The sequence below is a fragment of the Balaenoptera musculus genome, chromosome 3 (genome assembly GCF_009873245.2).
Source record: "Balaenoptera musculus isolate JJ_BM4_2016_0621 chromosome 3, mBalMus1.pri.v3, whole genome shotgun sequence".
Taxonomy (NCBI): Eukaryota; Metazoa; Chordata; class Mammalia; order Artiodactyla; family Balaenopteridae; genus Balaenoptera; species Balaenoptera musculus.
The window spans coordinates 14,046,322-14,063,795 of record NC_045787.1 but is presented as its reverse complement, the minus strand read 5'-3'; the positions used below and the strand labels follow the sequence as shown (position 1 = coordinate 14,063,795).

General features: G+C 47.5%; 1 protein-coding gene across 1 annotated transcript in view; it reads left to right on the top strand.

The window, feature by feature from the left end:
* The window catches only part of RETREG1 (reticulophagy regulator 1), a 127,674-nt gene that overhangs the window by 60,554 nt on the left and 49,646 nt on the right, over window positions 1–17,474 (top strand). The gene's annotated exons all lie outside the window — the stretch shown is intronic.

The window sequence follows — 17,474 nt, the reverse complement described above, 5'->3', positions numbered from 1 at the left end:
CCCTGTCACCTGCTACTGTTGTGTATAGTTGAGCAAAATAAAATATACTTGTGCTTTAACACCCCACCCCCAACTAAAAAGCCTTGGGGCAGGAGTCAGGTGGAGTTCCTGTTTTCCTAGAACCATTACTAATCTGTAGTGACAGATATCCGAGCAGTGGTTGCCTGGGGCAGGGTGGGTAGGTGCTTTGTAGGTTGGAAATGTTCTCTATCTTGCTTCTGGTGGTGGTTCCACGGTGTACTCATCTGCCAAAACTCACCCAATTTTATGCTTCAAACGTATGCAGTTTATTCTCTGTAATTATATCTCCATGACGTTGTTGATTTAGAGCTCCATACCTTTCTGCCCTCAGCTCTCAGCCCTCAGCTTTAGAATATAGTGGCCCCTGCACACACACCCTGATTGTGTGTGGGTTTTTTTTAAACTATTAATTATTTATTTACTTTGGCTGCGTTGGGTCTTTGTTGCTGCACGCAGGCTTTCTCTAGTTGTGGTGAGCGGGGGCTACTCTTCCTTGTGGTGCGCGGGCTTCTCATTGCGGTGGCCTCTCTTGTTGCAGAGCACGGGCTCTAGGCACGTGGGCTTCAGTAGTTGTGGCACGCAGGCTCAGTAGTTGTGGTTCGCGGGCTCTAGAGCGCAGGCTCAGTAGCTGTGGTGCGTGGGCCCAGTTGCTCCGCGGCATGTGGGATCTTCCCGGACCAGGGCTCGAACCTGTGTCCCCTGCACTGGCAGGCGGATTCCCAACTACTGTGCCACCAGGGAAGCCCCTGATTGTGTTTTAATAAAATAATCACATCATTGCCTCCCTAGGTAGTTCTTGAAACAAGAAACCATAGGCATGTACGTTAGTTTTTATTGTGAAACTTGGATACTCTTCCTTTATATCTGTGTTCCTAAGGGCAAAGTCAAGAGTGAAATTGAGGCAGTTTGTTTTAGCTAATGAAATATGAAAGAGAGTGGTGATTAGTCTTGTCTCTTCGAACATGTAAGCTCTGGGACAGGGCAGGGACAAAGGTGATGTCCGTCCTAGAATCTCTCAAGCGCAGTGATACCACATAGTAAATACGTACTTGTTTACTTGTCACTTGACTGAATGGATGCTTTTTTCCCCTTTAATTTTTCCAAATCATCCCTGTTACACAACTGCTCTTCTCCCTGTTCCCCCCAAAACACACACCAGACGTGTTAGCCAACCAGGAAAAATGTCTTCCCAATCACTTTACATCCCCAGTTCTGTGCTCAGAAAGGTCATTTCTGTCCGGTTCCCTGGAGCCTGGGTGAGTTGACGGATGTGAGTGCTCAGCACCCGTGCTTGTCAGGCACAGACCCCCACCATCCCTCTCCTTCCCTTCCCTTGTTATATAATCATCAGTTAGTTCCAAGTTATTCATTAACCAGCCTAAATCTTTCCCAGATTTGATTTTCCTACAGCGACCAAATGAATCATTCACAGGTATGTGAATTTCCTAAAGGGATCAGAATCAAAGAGTTTCAGATTCTCAGGGTTTAAGATCCTTTCGGTAATAACTGAATTTGTGGTAGAAGCAAACTCATTCTTTAGCCCTGGCCTGTGTCTGCAGAGATGGGGGTTTCTGTGTGACAGAAACATTAATCCTGAGTCCCCAAGTCAAGCCTCATCAGATCCCACTGCCCCCCTCCTTAGGCTGGTACACTTTGTCCTCTCAAGTTTTATCCGTGATTGACTTCACAAATAACTCCGCTCATAAACAAACATAATGAGGTAATTGATTTGTTCTTAAGAAATTTACAAGTGCTTAAAAGGCGTCAGTAGGATAGAGGCCCGTGCCCTGGGAACTAAAACTTACTGTGTTGGTCATCTTTAGTTGGGGGATCCTGTTTGCCTTGAGAAAGTTGTTCACTTTGGTCCGATAGATCCCAATCCGAAAGAGTTCCCAAAGAACCGATTTTCATAAATCTACTCACTGAGTGTCCGTATTCTTATCAGCAGCTGCATCCATTGTCCTAACCAAAAAGCAATCAAGAGTATAAAGGAGATACTCGTAAGTTTTACGTTAAAAAAAAAATTATTTGAATGTGCATTTTCCTTGGGCAGAATTCTTTTAAAAGTGTCATTCACGTTCTCTACTCCGAGTAAATGTTACTTGGAAAAGGAAAGTTATTTTAAAACATGTCATTCAATTCAGGCATATTTGATACGCGGAGAATCTGGTGCCAGTAATTACTTGACATCTAAATGTCTGGTGAATAAAATACTTACTAAATTTTGACAGTTACTCAAAACATGTTTAAGGCCAGTCGAGGTAGCGGTGAGATCTGCCTTCAGTGATAGTGGAGTGACATGGCAGGACACGGTGCCAGGACAGTTGGCTCTGCTGGTGGTTGATGGGAAGGGACCTGGGGGCTCAGGGACAGGCAGAAAGCAGGGGCAGTTGCTGTGAGGCCCCGGTGGGCAGGAGATGAGGCCAGGTGGGAAGGATCAGGGGCTGGTCTTGACCTTTCCTGTCTGGCTTGCTGAGTCCCGGCTCTAGATTACGAAACATGTTCTGGAAATTATTTCCAGCGGGCACACATCCTTTTGGTGACAGCTTATTTCTGGATTCCCAGTGCAAACGCCTGGGTCCTGATGACATTCAGGGGTGTGTTTTATGGCCCATCACCTGATTAGTCACTGAATTCTGAGGACTCTTCCCGCTGGCGTCAGGATAGAGCACATGAGTGCAGGACAAAATAACTTGTTTATTTCCTCCAGGCTCCTCCTAACAGACCATGAAGTCAGAGCCTCCCCTGCCTCGGTGTCCCCTTTATGGAGGTCCCTAGCCGTGTGGAAGTGAAGTGCTGGGGCCTTGCCCAGGGAAGTGGCCTCTAAAACAGAGATTTTTGAGCTCCTTAGAGGGATATTTCAAAGTTTATGTCTGAAGACATGAATTCAGTCATCTCTGAAAAATTTTGGAACACAAAGTGACCCTGTAACTGATTCTTACAAACCATCCTCAGTTTTCCTTTGAAGAAGAGTGCTTTCATTCCTTTTCAGTTCTAAGGCGGGGTGGGCGACCTTGAGGGCAGTGTGCAGGGCGTCTTGGGAGGTCAGAGGGTATGCTGAGAGGCAGGGTCCTGGTAACAACAGACTTGAGTTCAGATCTCTCTCTACCTCACTACCATGTGTAAAATAGGCAGCTAGTGGGAACCTGCGGTATACAGCTCGGTGCTCTGTGATGACCTAGATGGGTGGGATGGGGGGGAGGGAGGGAGGTCCGAGAGGGAGAGGATATAGGTATACACATAGCTGATTCCTTTCACTGCACCGCAGAAACTAACATTGTAAAGCAACTATACTTCAATAATAAGACAAAAATAAATAAAACGGGTATAGTGATAGAACCCCCTCCCAGAGCTCTGGAAAGGCTGGACAGAGAAGCTGTATGTACAGCGTCGAGCACAGAAGGGCGTGCACGCGGTTCACCGGAGCTGTCCCGGCTGTTGTTATTTGTGATCATTTCTGCGAGGAGCAGAGGACCCCCAATCTGAAGCCGCTTCCCTGCTCAGAACACGCCTCCCCAGGGGGCCAGGAGGCACACTAACCGAGCAGAGCGGTCACCTCACAGGCTCCTTTTGTCCCAAGTGGTCTCTTCCCCCTCCCCTGAGGTTGGCGGCTGGGTCTTCAGCCTGGAGCCGGGGCCACCTGCTGCGGTGAAGGATGGCCGGCGTGGGTGTTAACTTTCTGCAGCCTCTCCGGGGCCCGGGCTGCACTGCAGCTCTGGATGTCTTGCTCTGATCTGGGCCCTGCTAGAACTCCGTGTTTGTCCCCGCAGACGTCAGTAAAATGAGCTGCTCCGAAGTGCCCCCTGCGAAGATCCTCGAATAGACGTGAGAGCTGAATTGTTCCGTATCCTGTGAATATACCTGGGGGCCGAGAATTCCTGCGCTTGATCTGCTCACGATTTGCTCCTGAAACAGCTGAGTCGCTGACTGCAGCCCCGGGCGGGGACTGCACTCTGCTAGTGGATAAAGGGCCCTGGGACGTGAAGTCACCACGTGGCCACCCATATCCACGCCTCATGCCATCCTTTTCCCTGTGAAGAACTAAAGCATTTGTTTGATCTGTGGTCATAGCCACACACCACGTAAACCCACCCCCAAGCCCCACAGTGTAGCCGCTGCAGATGTTGGCAGCTGGCAGCCCGGCTGAGGCTCGGACGTCCAGGCAGAACAGGAGAGGCATTTACAGAGGGGGCTCCGAGGCGCACTGCCTGGGGTTTCAGCCCAGCTCTCTTCGCAGGCACCTCTCCCTGGGCAAGTTCTAAAACCTCAAAGCCTCATTTCTTCACTTCTTAAAAATGTTTTTAATTTTTTGTCCGCACCCCGCGGCATGCGGGATCTTAGTTCCCCGACCAGGGATTGAACCCTTGAACCCGTGCCCCCTGCAAAGGAAGCGCAGCGTCTTAACCACTGGACGGCCAGGGAAGTCCCTCATTTCTTCGCTTTTGAAACATGGGAAATGCTATTTAATTCAGGGGTGGTGATGAGGATTAGAGCACGTGGGAGCTGCCAAGCTCCCGACCCCTCTGTGAGGGCTCCGGAACAAGAGCGGTTCTCTGGTTCGTGCAGCTGACCAGGGCAGGGGGTCGGGCCCCTCGAGGGTGTCGGCGCTGGTCCTAAGGGCCAAGACAGGCAGAGTGGGATGGGTGGGGGGCCCGTCAGAGGAAGAGCAGGCAAGCGTCCGGAAGGACAGTCGGCTGAGGTTGGATCTTTTGCCATCTTGGGGCTCTTGTGGCCTGAAGCCCTTTCTTGTTTTCCATGGATATGCTCTTCCCCGCTCGGAGGGCTTTTCTTGGGGGAACCCTCAAGCAAGTCTGTATTTGAAAAGTATTCTTCTGGTCTGCCAGAATGCTCCCCCAAGACAGGAGTCTGAGATGAACGTGGAAGCCCATCAGCGATAAAACATTCCAACGCTAGCTTTGCTCTGTCAAAATCTGCACGGTCTCAGGCATGCTTTGGCTTTGGCACCATCACCAGGGCACACTGATCTGTGGGCTTTGGCAGCCAGCCCCTGGACGAGCCGTGGTTTTCCATCCAGCCGGCCCTGACACATCTGTGCCGTGAGTGTTTCCTATCGGGTTGGGATGAGGGGATAAATGTCAGAGTGCTGAGGACATGAAACGGGAGACCTGTGTGTCTTGGTGGCGCCTTGGGAGAGGGTTAAAATCTGTCGAAGTGCTGGCATGTCTGGGCCCCAGGGGTGGACCAGGTCGGCGATTTCATGTTTTGTGAGGTGATCCTCTTATGCTGACTTACTTACAATCCTTGCCGCTCTCGTTGCCACTGTGGGCAGTCGGGTTCTTGTTGCCTGAAGACATAAAGGAGTGAGTTTGGGTTTTATCAACATCGTCCAGCTTCGGGGCATTTTGTGAGAGCTTCTCCCTGGGAATGAACAAGAGGGCTCATGGATTTCAAGGCAGGCTTCTTCGCTGGTGAAAGCTGGTCAGAAAATTGTCATCAATTCCAGCATTTGGCTGGTCCAGTCGAGCAAGAGACATGAAATGGGTGGGCATGGGAGGTGGGCTGCAAAGGAGACAAAGGGACTCAGAAAGCTCTCGTGTGCTCCTGTGCGATCTTAGATGAGGCACTGACACATGGCAGACGGCTCTTCGACAAGCCCAATGCAGCCTGCATCCCAAACCTACAGCTCCCACCGTGTGGAACGGGCTCCCTGCACTTGTCACCGCTGAAATCAAGCAAGCACTCAGCTCTCCTAAGGACTGATGCCAACTGAAAACATACTTGTGCACATTTGTGGCGGGTGGGGGAGGAGGAAAAGCAATATAGGTGGTCTGGTTTAAACCCTTCCTCATTAGAGCCCAGCTTCTCTTAGCTCTTAACCAAATGGGCCTTTGTATGTTGGTCTGTGTCCTCACTTGTTTCATATCCAGCTTCTGTACCACCCTGGGAGCTCCGTAAAACAGAGACCACGTCTCCTGGATCTGCCCCTGTGACCCCAGGGCCTAGCACATTGCCTGGCACTTAATAAGTGCTCACTAAAAATGTTTGACGAGGGAATGAGTAACCTGAGGCCATCATTTCCAGAAGAAAAGTGGTAGCAGAAGACATTGCCTTTTCGGGAGTTTAGCAGGGATACTTTAGCGATGCAGCAATCCCTGGTACAGAGTCTAATTCTGACGGGACTTCTACCCTGAGCAAATTAGTAAGATGGGGGTTCTGAGTGTCATGTGAAAAGCGGCTAGTAAACGCTCAGCAGAGGAAAATGAGAGCTGGCTGGAAACGAAGTGTGAATGTTGTTGGGAGTGCAGAAATCCCCAGGCCACCCCTTCTGCTTCATTCACACATTATCACATGATGGCCTTGGCCTTGATAAGGTTGGCTGAAATCCGCAGGGCAGTCTCTCCTCTCCATCCACTCTATACGTCTGGGCTCTCCAGCGGGGCTGGGCAGGCGTGGGGCACTCTGCACCCCGCACGATGACCTCTGGGAGCAGTCCTTCACACGACATCAGACCAGTGGGGACCTCATATCTCGTGTCGTAGAGTAGGTGTAGACAATACAGTTCTCACACGTAATCAGAGTCTCAGCTACTCGGAACATACTCTAATGCTTGGGTTTTTCATTGTCGCTGATAAAATGTTCATTATTGTAAATTAGTGGGTGTAGAGAAAATGTGTCGTTCCTTTTGGCTACCAGGACCTTTCCTCTGGAGGAGAATTTTCTGCCTTATAACTTCAGGCAAAGAATTCATGCTGTTATCTTCTTGTTCAGGTAATTTATAGAAGTTTCTTCAGAAGTATGCAGATAATACAGGCACACTTGGTAAAAATGCTAAAAAATGGCATCTAGGTAATTGCTTTAGTCTTTCCCTTTGTTGTCTGCATGGAGACCCAGCGTGAGGAAACAAAAAGAAAAAAAAAAATGAAAAAGAAAAACTTTTTGAACACCGATGAGTAAATTGAGATGAAACCTCTGATGCCCTCGAAAACTGCATCACCGCCCTGATACCCACAGGCGTGAATGACAGACAAGCTACTGATACTCAGTGTCACCGGGTCTCCACTGGATATCAGGACGCATCGTTTGATCTCAGTGTCTGCCGTCCTGTGACTGTTCTTAAAGGAAGGTTTCTAAGGCCAAGGAGGACATGGTCCATCCCCTTCATCCCAGCAGTCAAGTTCTTTAACAGGGCCGCAGGGCCCCGGAAGAGCCAGCGGTTCGCTGATGCTGTCTTAAGGATGCCGCTTCCTCTGGTGTAAAGGAGCCTTGCGGTTGGAGGAGGAGCACAAACCTTCCTAATCAGCTTGCTGGCTGCGTGGGCTGCAGGCGGGTCCCGACTCAGGCTGTCCACTGCCTGATTTGCTGAAAGAAACCCTGCTTAATGCTTGCGCAACCTTGTTCCCCATGCAGTCCTCTCTAGCCACGCCCCCTTCTCAGCCCCAGCCGAGCAATGCGTTGTCTTGTTTCCACCTGGAATCCCCCGTCTCAACCACAGCCCATCCTTTAGCATCACTAAGACGTCACCTCAGGGAAGCCTTTTCTGCTCACCGCAGACCCCATGCCTGTCTCCTGTGCTCGTCGTGCGCCTCTCCATGTCATTCTGTATTTTCCCTGTCCTAACGGGGCCCATCACGTTGCTTTGTAATTGCTTCTTGGTTTGTCTGTGTTCCCCACAGACAAAGTCACCGAGACTTAAACTCGGTGATAACAGGGGAAACATTTTTTTTTTTAATCAGTCATCAATTTTATACACATCAGTGTATACATGTCAATCCCAGTCGTCCAATTCAGCACACCACCATCCCCACCCCACCGCGGTTTAACAGGGGAAACATTTCTAATCTTTGCCCTCCCCAAGTCTGGCCTACAATTGCCATCAGTAAACAGTTATTAAATGAATCAGTCATTTAGCCAAACTATGTAATTCATAAGCACCTGTGATGAGTCTAGAACAGTGCTATGAGCAATGGGTGATTCAGAAGAAGAACAGCCCTGGCTCAGCCATTTCCAAGTCTTGTGAGTGGCCTTGGGCAAGATGCTTTGTTTCTCAATCTGTCTCTTCATCTGTGAAAGGGGATTAGAACAACACCTTCCCCAAGATGTTTCAAGGATTACATGAAATAATTAACATAAAGCACTTGGTACAGAGTAAGCAATCCTTTGTGCAATTACTATTATCTTTCATCAAGAGGTGAACTGGCCAGCGGTAATGAAGGATCGAAAGTGAAAGAATAGGAAATCAAAAACATAGTTTCATTCATTCCTTACATTGATATTCTGCTGAACATTAGAGAAAGGAAAGATAGCTGTGATTGGAGAGAGCAACATGGAAAGCGTGAGACAATCTCTGTCTCGTGTGTTCTTTTTAAGCCAACACATAAGTAGGACAGTCAAAATGCCTGCTCTGTCCTTGGTGTTTTGCATATGATGACATTCTCATTCTCTAATCTTATATACTTAATCTAATCCACATACAACATTTACATATGCCTTAAGTCTTCACAGCAGCTGTTACGAAGTGCTGTTATCCCCACTTCACAGACGAGGAAACAGACAGAGAGGTTAAGTCACTTGCCCGAGCTCACCCAGCTGGTGGGTAGTAGAACAGCATCAGAACCCAGGCAGGCTGTCTGCAGGGGTCACTCGGCAGAACTGCGCCTCGGAGCATGCAGTGTGCCCAGCACAGTGAGAGGACAGGATACCAGAGACAGCCCTCCGGCGGTTTACTGCTTAGGCAAGGACTTAACAGTCGCATTGAGAAGTAAATAACACCTGGCAACAGAGGAGAGGACGATGGCCAGGGTGGGTTTCCTGAAATGGACTTGGGGACGGAGATGTGCTGCAACATGTTTGTCTGGATAAACATCTGGGAAGGGGGTGAAGGAGGAGGGGGCAGACCTTCTGGGGCGGGGAGGACGGGATCCGGTGATCGGAGACAATGAACCTGACCATGTGCATGATAAGGTGAATGGGAGAGCCTGAGGGCGATATCCATGAACCACAGGACACTTACGGTGAAATTTCACCCTCCACCCAGTTCCCCAGCTGGATGACTAAGATGCGCAGTGATGCAGTGAAGAACATGCAAAAAATCACAGCAGCTGAGACAGCTGGGAAGTCCTTAGGATGCTCCGCGTTCTCTCAGGTTCCGCTTGCTATTGAAAAATGCCGCAAAGCAACCCTTCTGGTGTCTTCGGTGGGATGGTGATACTATCAAATCGGATGTGGATCCAGGAAGAGAGTGTTGCTGGTTTGTTCAGTTACCACATTAACAGCAACTGCTGCTGCTTTGATTTGCCCCTGATATGATAAGAGGCTTATTATATGACAGGGTGACCCACGTGGCAGGATGATTTCCGTTGTAGCAACACAATATTTACCTGGACTGCAGACAGTCAAGCTGCTAATTCAAGATGCAATCTTTTCCAGAGACTCAGCCAATGTAGCGAAAAACAGCCTTCCCCATTCCTCACACGGACTCTCTCCAGTTCTAGGAAGCATGACGGGTTATTTTCTTTTCAACTACCGATTTAGCATTTATTTACTGATGACCTTTTTCAGAGTCTTTTTATATAAAAAAGAAAAATCTCCATTTGAAAGTATGATCAATGACAGGACACGAAAACACCTGGCTTTGTTTTTCTTTGTAGATTTTTAAAGATAGAATTTCACGCTTTTGGGGGGTAGATTTTATCTGATTACAACAGGAATACATATGTGGGGGAATTTTTGAAAATACTTAAAACACACAAAAGAAAATAAAAACCATAGAGATAATCGCTATAAATATTGGGGTACATAATTCCTTCCCAGTGGTTTTCTTTAATCAATTACAAATAGCACATGTTCTTTTATAATTGGTGGAGCGTGTGTGTGTATAAAATACAGAGGGTGGCCACCCATGGCCCACGTTCATTCCTTTACGTATTGTCTGAGCTACAGCAGTGGAGTTGATTAGCTGTAATGGAGACCATATGGCCCACGAATTTGAAAATATTTAGTGGGGGTCCACTTGCAGAAAAGTTCTCCAACGTGTTTTAATATGTTAGGTATCCCAGGCCGTTAGCTGTTCTTCAAAAATGTGCCTTTAAGGACTGTGGTGTTCAGGTGAGTAGATCGAAGCCATATGTGATTTCACCTTGCCCCTATTCCACACGTTTAGTCCATCAGTCAACCTGCTCGGCTCCATTTGCAGATTGTGGCCTAGACCCTCAAGCCCTGACTCTGTCATCATCCCCTTGGACCTGGGCCAGATCTCAACCCCTAACTGACCCCCATGCTTCCTCTTGGCCCCGAAGAGCTGGTCTCTACAGAGCAGCCAGGACTAACTATTTTGATGATTTCTCCTTCCACTCGGAATACAATTCATACCCGATGTAAGGGAACCTTGAATGTGTGGCGAGGGCCCTCCTTCCCATCGCCAAGATCCAGGAAAAACTTTTGCCCACCTTGAATGTATTGGCTGCGGGGAATGTAAATATAGAGGGTCCAATTTTCTACTCGTACTAATTGTAACACTGTAAAATCACTGTTGATAGATATAAAATCACAACTTATTTGCGTAACATATTAGTTTTAAAATGCTGCTTTTCCTGTTCTCCCTTCATGTCAGTTTTATTAAAGTTAGGGCCACTTTTTGACCCTAACACATTTTCCAGAACAAGTTATTTTCATTCCTAAGTGGGGATAGAGGACTTTAGATAGTAAAGTCACTGGAAATTGATCCAAGCTGTAAACAGCTATTTCAGTCAATCTTTTTTTCCCCTCGATTTTTATCCCCTCCCCCCAGTTTTATTGAGACATAACTGGCATATAACTTTGTATAAGTTTCAGGTGCATAAGGTAACGATTCAATACATGTACATATTGCAAAATGATCACCATAATACTTAACATCCGCTACCGTACAGCTACAGTTTTGTTTTCATGTGATGAGAATTTTGAAGATTTACTTTCTTAGCAACTTTCAAATATTACAACACAGTATAATTACCTGTAGTCACCACGCTGTACGTTACATCTCCAGGACTTACTTATCTTTATAACAAAAGGAGTTTGTACCTTTTGACCACCTTTGACAATTCCCCATCCACACCTCCACCTCTGGAAAACCACGTGGCTCCGTCTTTATCACACGACCACTGAGTATAGTACTTCTGGAAGAAATTTGGGCAAAGCTTATTTTATAATAGCCTAGCCCACACCCACAAATAATTAAGGAATCTGTGATATATGTCTTTCTCTTTAATTAGTATTGTTATTATTTTTTACCCATCCTATCAGGTAAACTCTATGACATCTAAAAGCTTCCCAAACCAGCATTGAGTGATGTCACTTCAGCCATTCTTCCTCTCCTAGTACTTCGCTATTCAAAATTTTAAAATTGAATGCACAGTCCTGGTCTGCAACAGATTTGGTAAGATCACAAACATGTGAACACATCCTCTTTCGGAGGGATAATTTCAAGCAAAACGAAGCCAAGTTATGTTTTAAAGGAAACTGCCCGTTCGGGGGCCTGTGGACACGCATCCAATGAAACCTGCTTCTCAGGGCGACACCCCCAAGAGGCGCCTTGGTTTTGCCTTTAGAGTTTGTAATTCCATGTCATTGGAAAGACCCTGGGAACAGCTGTTTCTCGTTGTTGGGGGGCTCACTGTGATCCCCTTCCTTGAAAGCAGTGGCACTCTGATGGGAAGAGAAGGGGACCCGCTTACTCTGGGAGACACGTGTAAGCGTGGTGTCCCCTCCCGCACACCTGTCTGCAGCTGGTGTGGAAACACATGTTGTTTCCTGGCCTCTGTTGCAGCTCCTGACACAGCCCGTCCCTTGCTCTTCACTGACTTGGCAATGAGGCCGTGTTTAAATTTTTACTGCTCATGAGGAACACAGAAGCTGGGTCAGGAGGGGTCTTCAACGGTCATGGCCCTCTCCAGTTTTCAGTACAGCTTATGCTTTCAATTAAAAAATGTAAAGTCAAGTTTGATATAAAAATTCCCATTGGTTATAAATAAGCAGGTTGGAAGCGGCGTCTGGCGGCGTGAATCCACTGTGAAAACGTATGATGAACTGTGTGTATGACATTGCCGTGGTTTGATGCTAAAAGTAAGTGCAGGTGAAGTAGCCAAGTCTCGTTTCCATTTTTAAACTGTGCACTTCCTCTGTGCTCAGAACAGGAAGGAAACATGAAACGTCAGGACGCATGGCACACATGGAAAGGAAATTGGAACTTGGTTTCAAACCTGGAAATTTTATCAGAGTAAGGAAAAAGATGGCAGGTGGTCATGCTTTCATAAGAACACACTGGTGTGCAGACGGCTCACCTCCTTGGACACTGCTCGCGGCCTGTGGCACCCCAGGGGGCGGGGCACACGCAGCGCCCCGTCTCTCCCGTGTCCCTGGAACTGGACGCGTGCGGGTGGAGCACAGGCCTTTGCTCCCACGTCAGCCCGCCTCTGACTTCCAGGTTAGTCCTGGTGTCGCCCCGTGGCAGGTGCCGACACCAGGTGGGAGGGAAGCGAGGTAATCTTGGGGGGAACTGGGCACACTGTGGTTAACCCCGAGGTGGGCTGGAGAGTGGAGCCAGCCAAGTGCAGCAGAGAGGTGGCCTCTCCAGGTGTCTTGAGGGGCTGGAGGAGGAGTCGTAGAAGAGGGCAGGGTGGGCAGAGTTAGTGGCTGGAACGGTCTGCGCAACAAAGTCAATCATACAGCAGTGGATTATAACCCAAACCCCAAGTCCTTATGAGTCCACGGAAGTCCCTATTGATGTAAATGATTGAAGAGATAAGTCACTGACGGAAGGAGGAGAGACAAGTCTTCCTTACAGGAGAATTCTGAGTAATATAAGTTGCAACCCCTGCCTTCAGGAGGTGGAGCTGTGTCCCTGGGCACCACCATCCCCCCCTCGCCCTGCCCAGAATGAGGGCTGGACTTAGATTTGCTTTCAAAGACTAGAGTATGGAAAGGGAAAAGTAATAACTTTGCAGTGGAGAAACCTGGCAAACACTAGGAATCCAAGTCATCAAGTGACCATCACCAGGGAGAAGTCATGTGGATCTCAGGGAACCCCCGGTGTGGTGAGAAGGACCGTTCTCCTCTATGGTTGTCTTCCCCCAAACCTGTAACCTCAGTCTAATCATGAGAAAAACATCAGACAAATCCAAACTGAGGGCATTCTATAAAATACCTGATATCTACAAAATACTCCTCAAAACTGTCAAGGTAGGAAACCAAGGGAAGACGGAGCAACTCTCACAGACCACGGAGACTCGGGAGGTGTCACGACTGAAAGCACCATGATGCCCCGGATGGGATCCTGGAGGAGAAAAAGGACATTAGTGAAAGTAACTACAAATAAAGTCTGGAGTTTAGTTCATAGTAATCTACCAATGTTGGCTTTTAGTTTTGACAGACATGCCGTGGTAACGTAAGATGTTAACCCCGGGGTGAAACTAAGTGAGGGGTATATGGGAGCTCTGTGTACTATCTTTGCACCTCTTCTGTAAATCTCAAATCATTGCCAAATAAAAAGGTTATTACAAGAAGACAAGATTGTTAAGCTTATAGGAGAGAGGTGCTGGGTGCCCGAGGAAGCCCGTCCTGAGGGGTTATTGTGGAGGCAGGAGATCACAGGTTGACCCTGTCTCAATGCCCGGTTTCTTGGTTAAGGCTCTTCAAGGGTCACATTTTAGATTTGTTTCACTCTGTTTTTAAAGCTCATTGCTTTTTGCTAGTCATTGAAAGGGTTTTACTCATGCCTGCTAGAAATGAACTCACTCATGGTCACCTTCAGATTGCTACCCATGCCTTATTTGGAACCTTGAGGTGGCCTGCAGGAGACACACCATGTTTCTGAGAGGCTGGGTTTATTATCAGACAGTCAGACAGTGGTCGAGGCGGTATGGAGGTGCTGGCCCACCACGTCACTGGAGGCAGCTGCCCTGCTGCAGGAAGCAGTTACAGGTCTCTGAAGTGAAGGCTTTCTTCTTTCCCACTGATCCAGGCCAGCAGATACCCAGCTTTTCCCTTAGCAAATGCTTCTGAAAGGGCTGGTTCCTTTTCAGAAATGCCTGGAGGCTGTCGGATATTAGCAAGCTCTGGAGCACGTTCTGAAAACACAGTTGCCTGGGAGGGGGCGGCCCTTTCAGTGTCTGAGATCTCTCACCCCTACCCAAGGCCGGGTCAGCAGGTGGAACTCATCCACCCAAGGCCACAAGGGTGTCAGATGATGCGTGGCCAAATGGGACTAGAAAGAGGCTTTCTGGTACCCTCAAAACTAATCATGATTAACTATTACAAGGCTGTGGAGCTGGAAAGTCTCCATTTCAGTTTGGCTTCTCCACAAAATCCTGGGTAAATGTATAGCCAAGAAGCATTTTATCAGGTGCTATTTTTTTTTTTTTATAGAGGATATCATGGCCAGCTGATTCTTTTTTTTTTCTTTATTTTTTATTTATTTATGGCTGTGTTGGGTCTTCGTTTCTGTGCGAGGGCTTTCTCTAGTTGTGGCACGTGGGGGCCACTCTTCATCGCGGTGCGCGGGCCTCTCACTATCACGGCCTCCCTTGTTGCGGAGCACAGGCTCCAGACGCGCAGGCTCAGTAATTGTGGCTCACGGGCTTAGTCGCTCCGCGGCATGTGGGATCTTCCCAGACCAGGGCTCGAACCCGTGTCCCCTGCATTGGCAGGCAGGTTCTCAACCACTGCGCCACCAGGGAAGCCCTATCGGGTGCTATTTAAGGAATGAAAAATACTTTTTAATACTGACATAAGCAACACCTGATAAGGAAGATTAGCAGATAACAAAAGTATTATGTAATCCTTAGTTAAACATAAGTTGCAATTGCCCTCTGTTTTGCATGGTAGTTTTAAGTGCGAGAGATAAGATTTGGTTTGAGCTGTGTGCCACTCTTGTTGGAGCCACTCCCGTCTTTACCGGCCACAAAGACCTCTGTCTCTATGATTTGTGGCCTTAGAAATTTTCCATTTCTTTATGTTTACTAAGAGCAGTGGGGTCTGCCAGAGTTCTTTCTCTCCTGTGGCTATTTGTTCTAACTTTCTTGGAACCAGAGATTCTCTGTCAAGGACCTTCACCCCTGAAATACACCTAGAGCCTTAAAAGAGAGCTTTCAATAACCAAGCAAGCAAGATTATTGAGAAACAAGATTATTATTCTTCAGGATTATTCTGTGGAGGGAAGCTTGAACTAATAGTGACATTTGGCACCGTTGGGAATTTGATTTCTATCAGTCTCTCTACTCCTGCAGTTTTGTAGACTTTTTTTGGGGGGGGAGGGGTTTGGGAAGGATGGGAGGGAGAAGAGATAAAGAGAGAAAGAACCCCTCTTGATACAGAAGCACATCAACAGTTTTCTGAGGAGAGAAGGCATGAGGCAGTAGGTGGGAATGAAACTAGTCACTGGTGACCAACAGGTCCTCAGAGAGGGGGTCACAGACAAGAGTTTGTAGAGACCCTGTTTAGCACAGTGAAATGGGTCTTGGTAAACACAGGACACACACACGCAAACCAGGCCAGTGATGCCGGCTGGTGTGACTCCGGAGGTCCCAGCACCTGCTGGTTTCCTGGAGTCCTTCTCTCCTCGCTTCCTTAAGCGGTTGCCAAACAGCCTCTTCTTCCTCTCCTCGTTTCCCGAGGCTACTCCTGTGCCCCGAAGTCATGTCCCTTCCTGCTCCTCTCCATCTGCCGTTACCCCACCGTGAACCCACTGAATGAGTCAGCAAATGGGTTATTTGCGGTGTTTACACTTTTCTTCATGGAGTCAAATGGTCATTAACTCCCAAATATCACAATTTAAAATTTAACAACATATAATGAACTTTTATTAAGAGACTCGTAAGAGGGACTTCCCTGGTGGTCCAGTGGGTGAGACTCCGAGCTCCCAGTTCAGGGGCCCGGGTTCGATCCCTGGTTGGGGAACTAGATCCTGCATGCATGCTGCAACTAAGAGTCCGCGTGCTGCAACGAAGATCCCGTGCGCTGCAACTAAGACCCGGCACAGCTGATAAATAAATAAATAAGTAAATAAATAAATAAAATGGAAAAAAAAAAACCACGTAAGAAACAAGGACCTACTGTATAGCACAGGGAACTGTATTCAGTGTTCTTGTCACGTATGTGTATAACTGAATCACTTTGCCGTACACCTGAAACTAACACAACATTGTAAATCAGCTCTACTTCAATAAAGAAAAATATTTTATTTAAATGTTAGGACATCAAATATAGCCCACAGAGACCAGCATGACAAAGACACAGCTGGTACAGGGTCCACCTCCTGGAGGCTGTTGAGTCTTTCACGGTGCTCCCTGCCGGCCTCCCTGCCCCCCAGTTTCTCTCCACTCCTCTCCCCCCTCTTCCCCTTTGGACGTTTGCTGACTCTTCTCCCGTATTTTGATCTTTCCACTCCTGGATGCTGGCTTCTTTAGCATCCCTGGGGCAGCTGCACCCACAAGTGTCCAAACCACGCTTTCCAGACAGCTTCGCTCCAACAATATCTACTTTAGGAAGGGACACAGTTCGACCCAAGACGACAGGTCAGACAATGGGTATAGCATGGACCGGACTGGAAGGGTGTGAGAGGCACCCCCTGGCTAAACTGAATGGTCTATGGCACAGATCTGGCTCCAGCTGGCTGTCCCTGTTGAGACCATAACAAATTATGTGATAATCAAAACAACAATCTAGCACACATTAGCAAAATGGAAGTTCTGACAAATAGGAGGAAGAACATGGTAATATATTGGGTTATCTTACAATTGATGACCTAAACAGGTATACTGATGAGAGTGAAAGGGGTCTGTTATTAATTATACCAGGACAAGAGGTGAAACTGGGGACTGTCCCAGGCTGGGAAGTAGGGTGACTACAGTGGTATCTCCAGCAAAAGGAAGGAGAAGGTTGACCAGAAAGCTAGAGGGCGGGACTTCAGAAGCTCTGTGCGTTGGTTGTAGAGTGCCAGCTATGTTTGGATGAAAAGAAGTTTGAGGAAAACACTTCATAACTCTAAGCTTAAAAAAGATAAAAGGATAAAGAGAGTAACTGGGTTTCTTCTGTTCTAATTATTATGAGAAGAGACTGAGAAAAAACATTCCCACTTTCTCTTCCTAGCCGTCCAGATGGTCCCAGTCACAGTTGTCCAACTGTAACTTGTGCAACTCTGGGTTTCCAAGGATCCGATTCAAGGGCTGCCTTTGTGCAGGACTGAGGCCACCTCTCAGTGCCCTGCTCCCATTTAAACCTGAATAAGTCTTTTGGGTTGTTGTGTCTTTTATATACTGAGATTTGTCATAACATAGCATTTAGGAAAAATAAGTTTTTATTGCTTGGAAAGCCACCGATCTAGGACAAGTCTCAATATGATTCCACCAACCAGAAAGCAAGAGAGAGGGACCATCTGTCTCAGTGTAGTACATCATGATTACTCATCACATCGTCACTACTGAATGGCATCATTCACATCATTTACATGTATAATCATT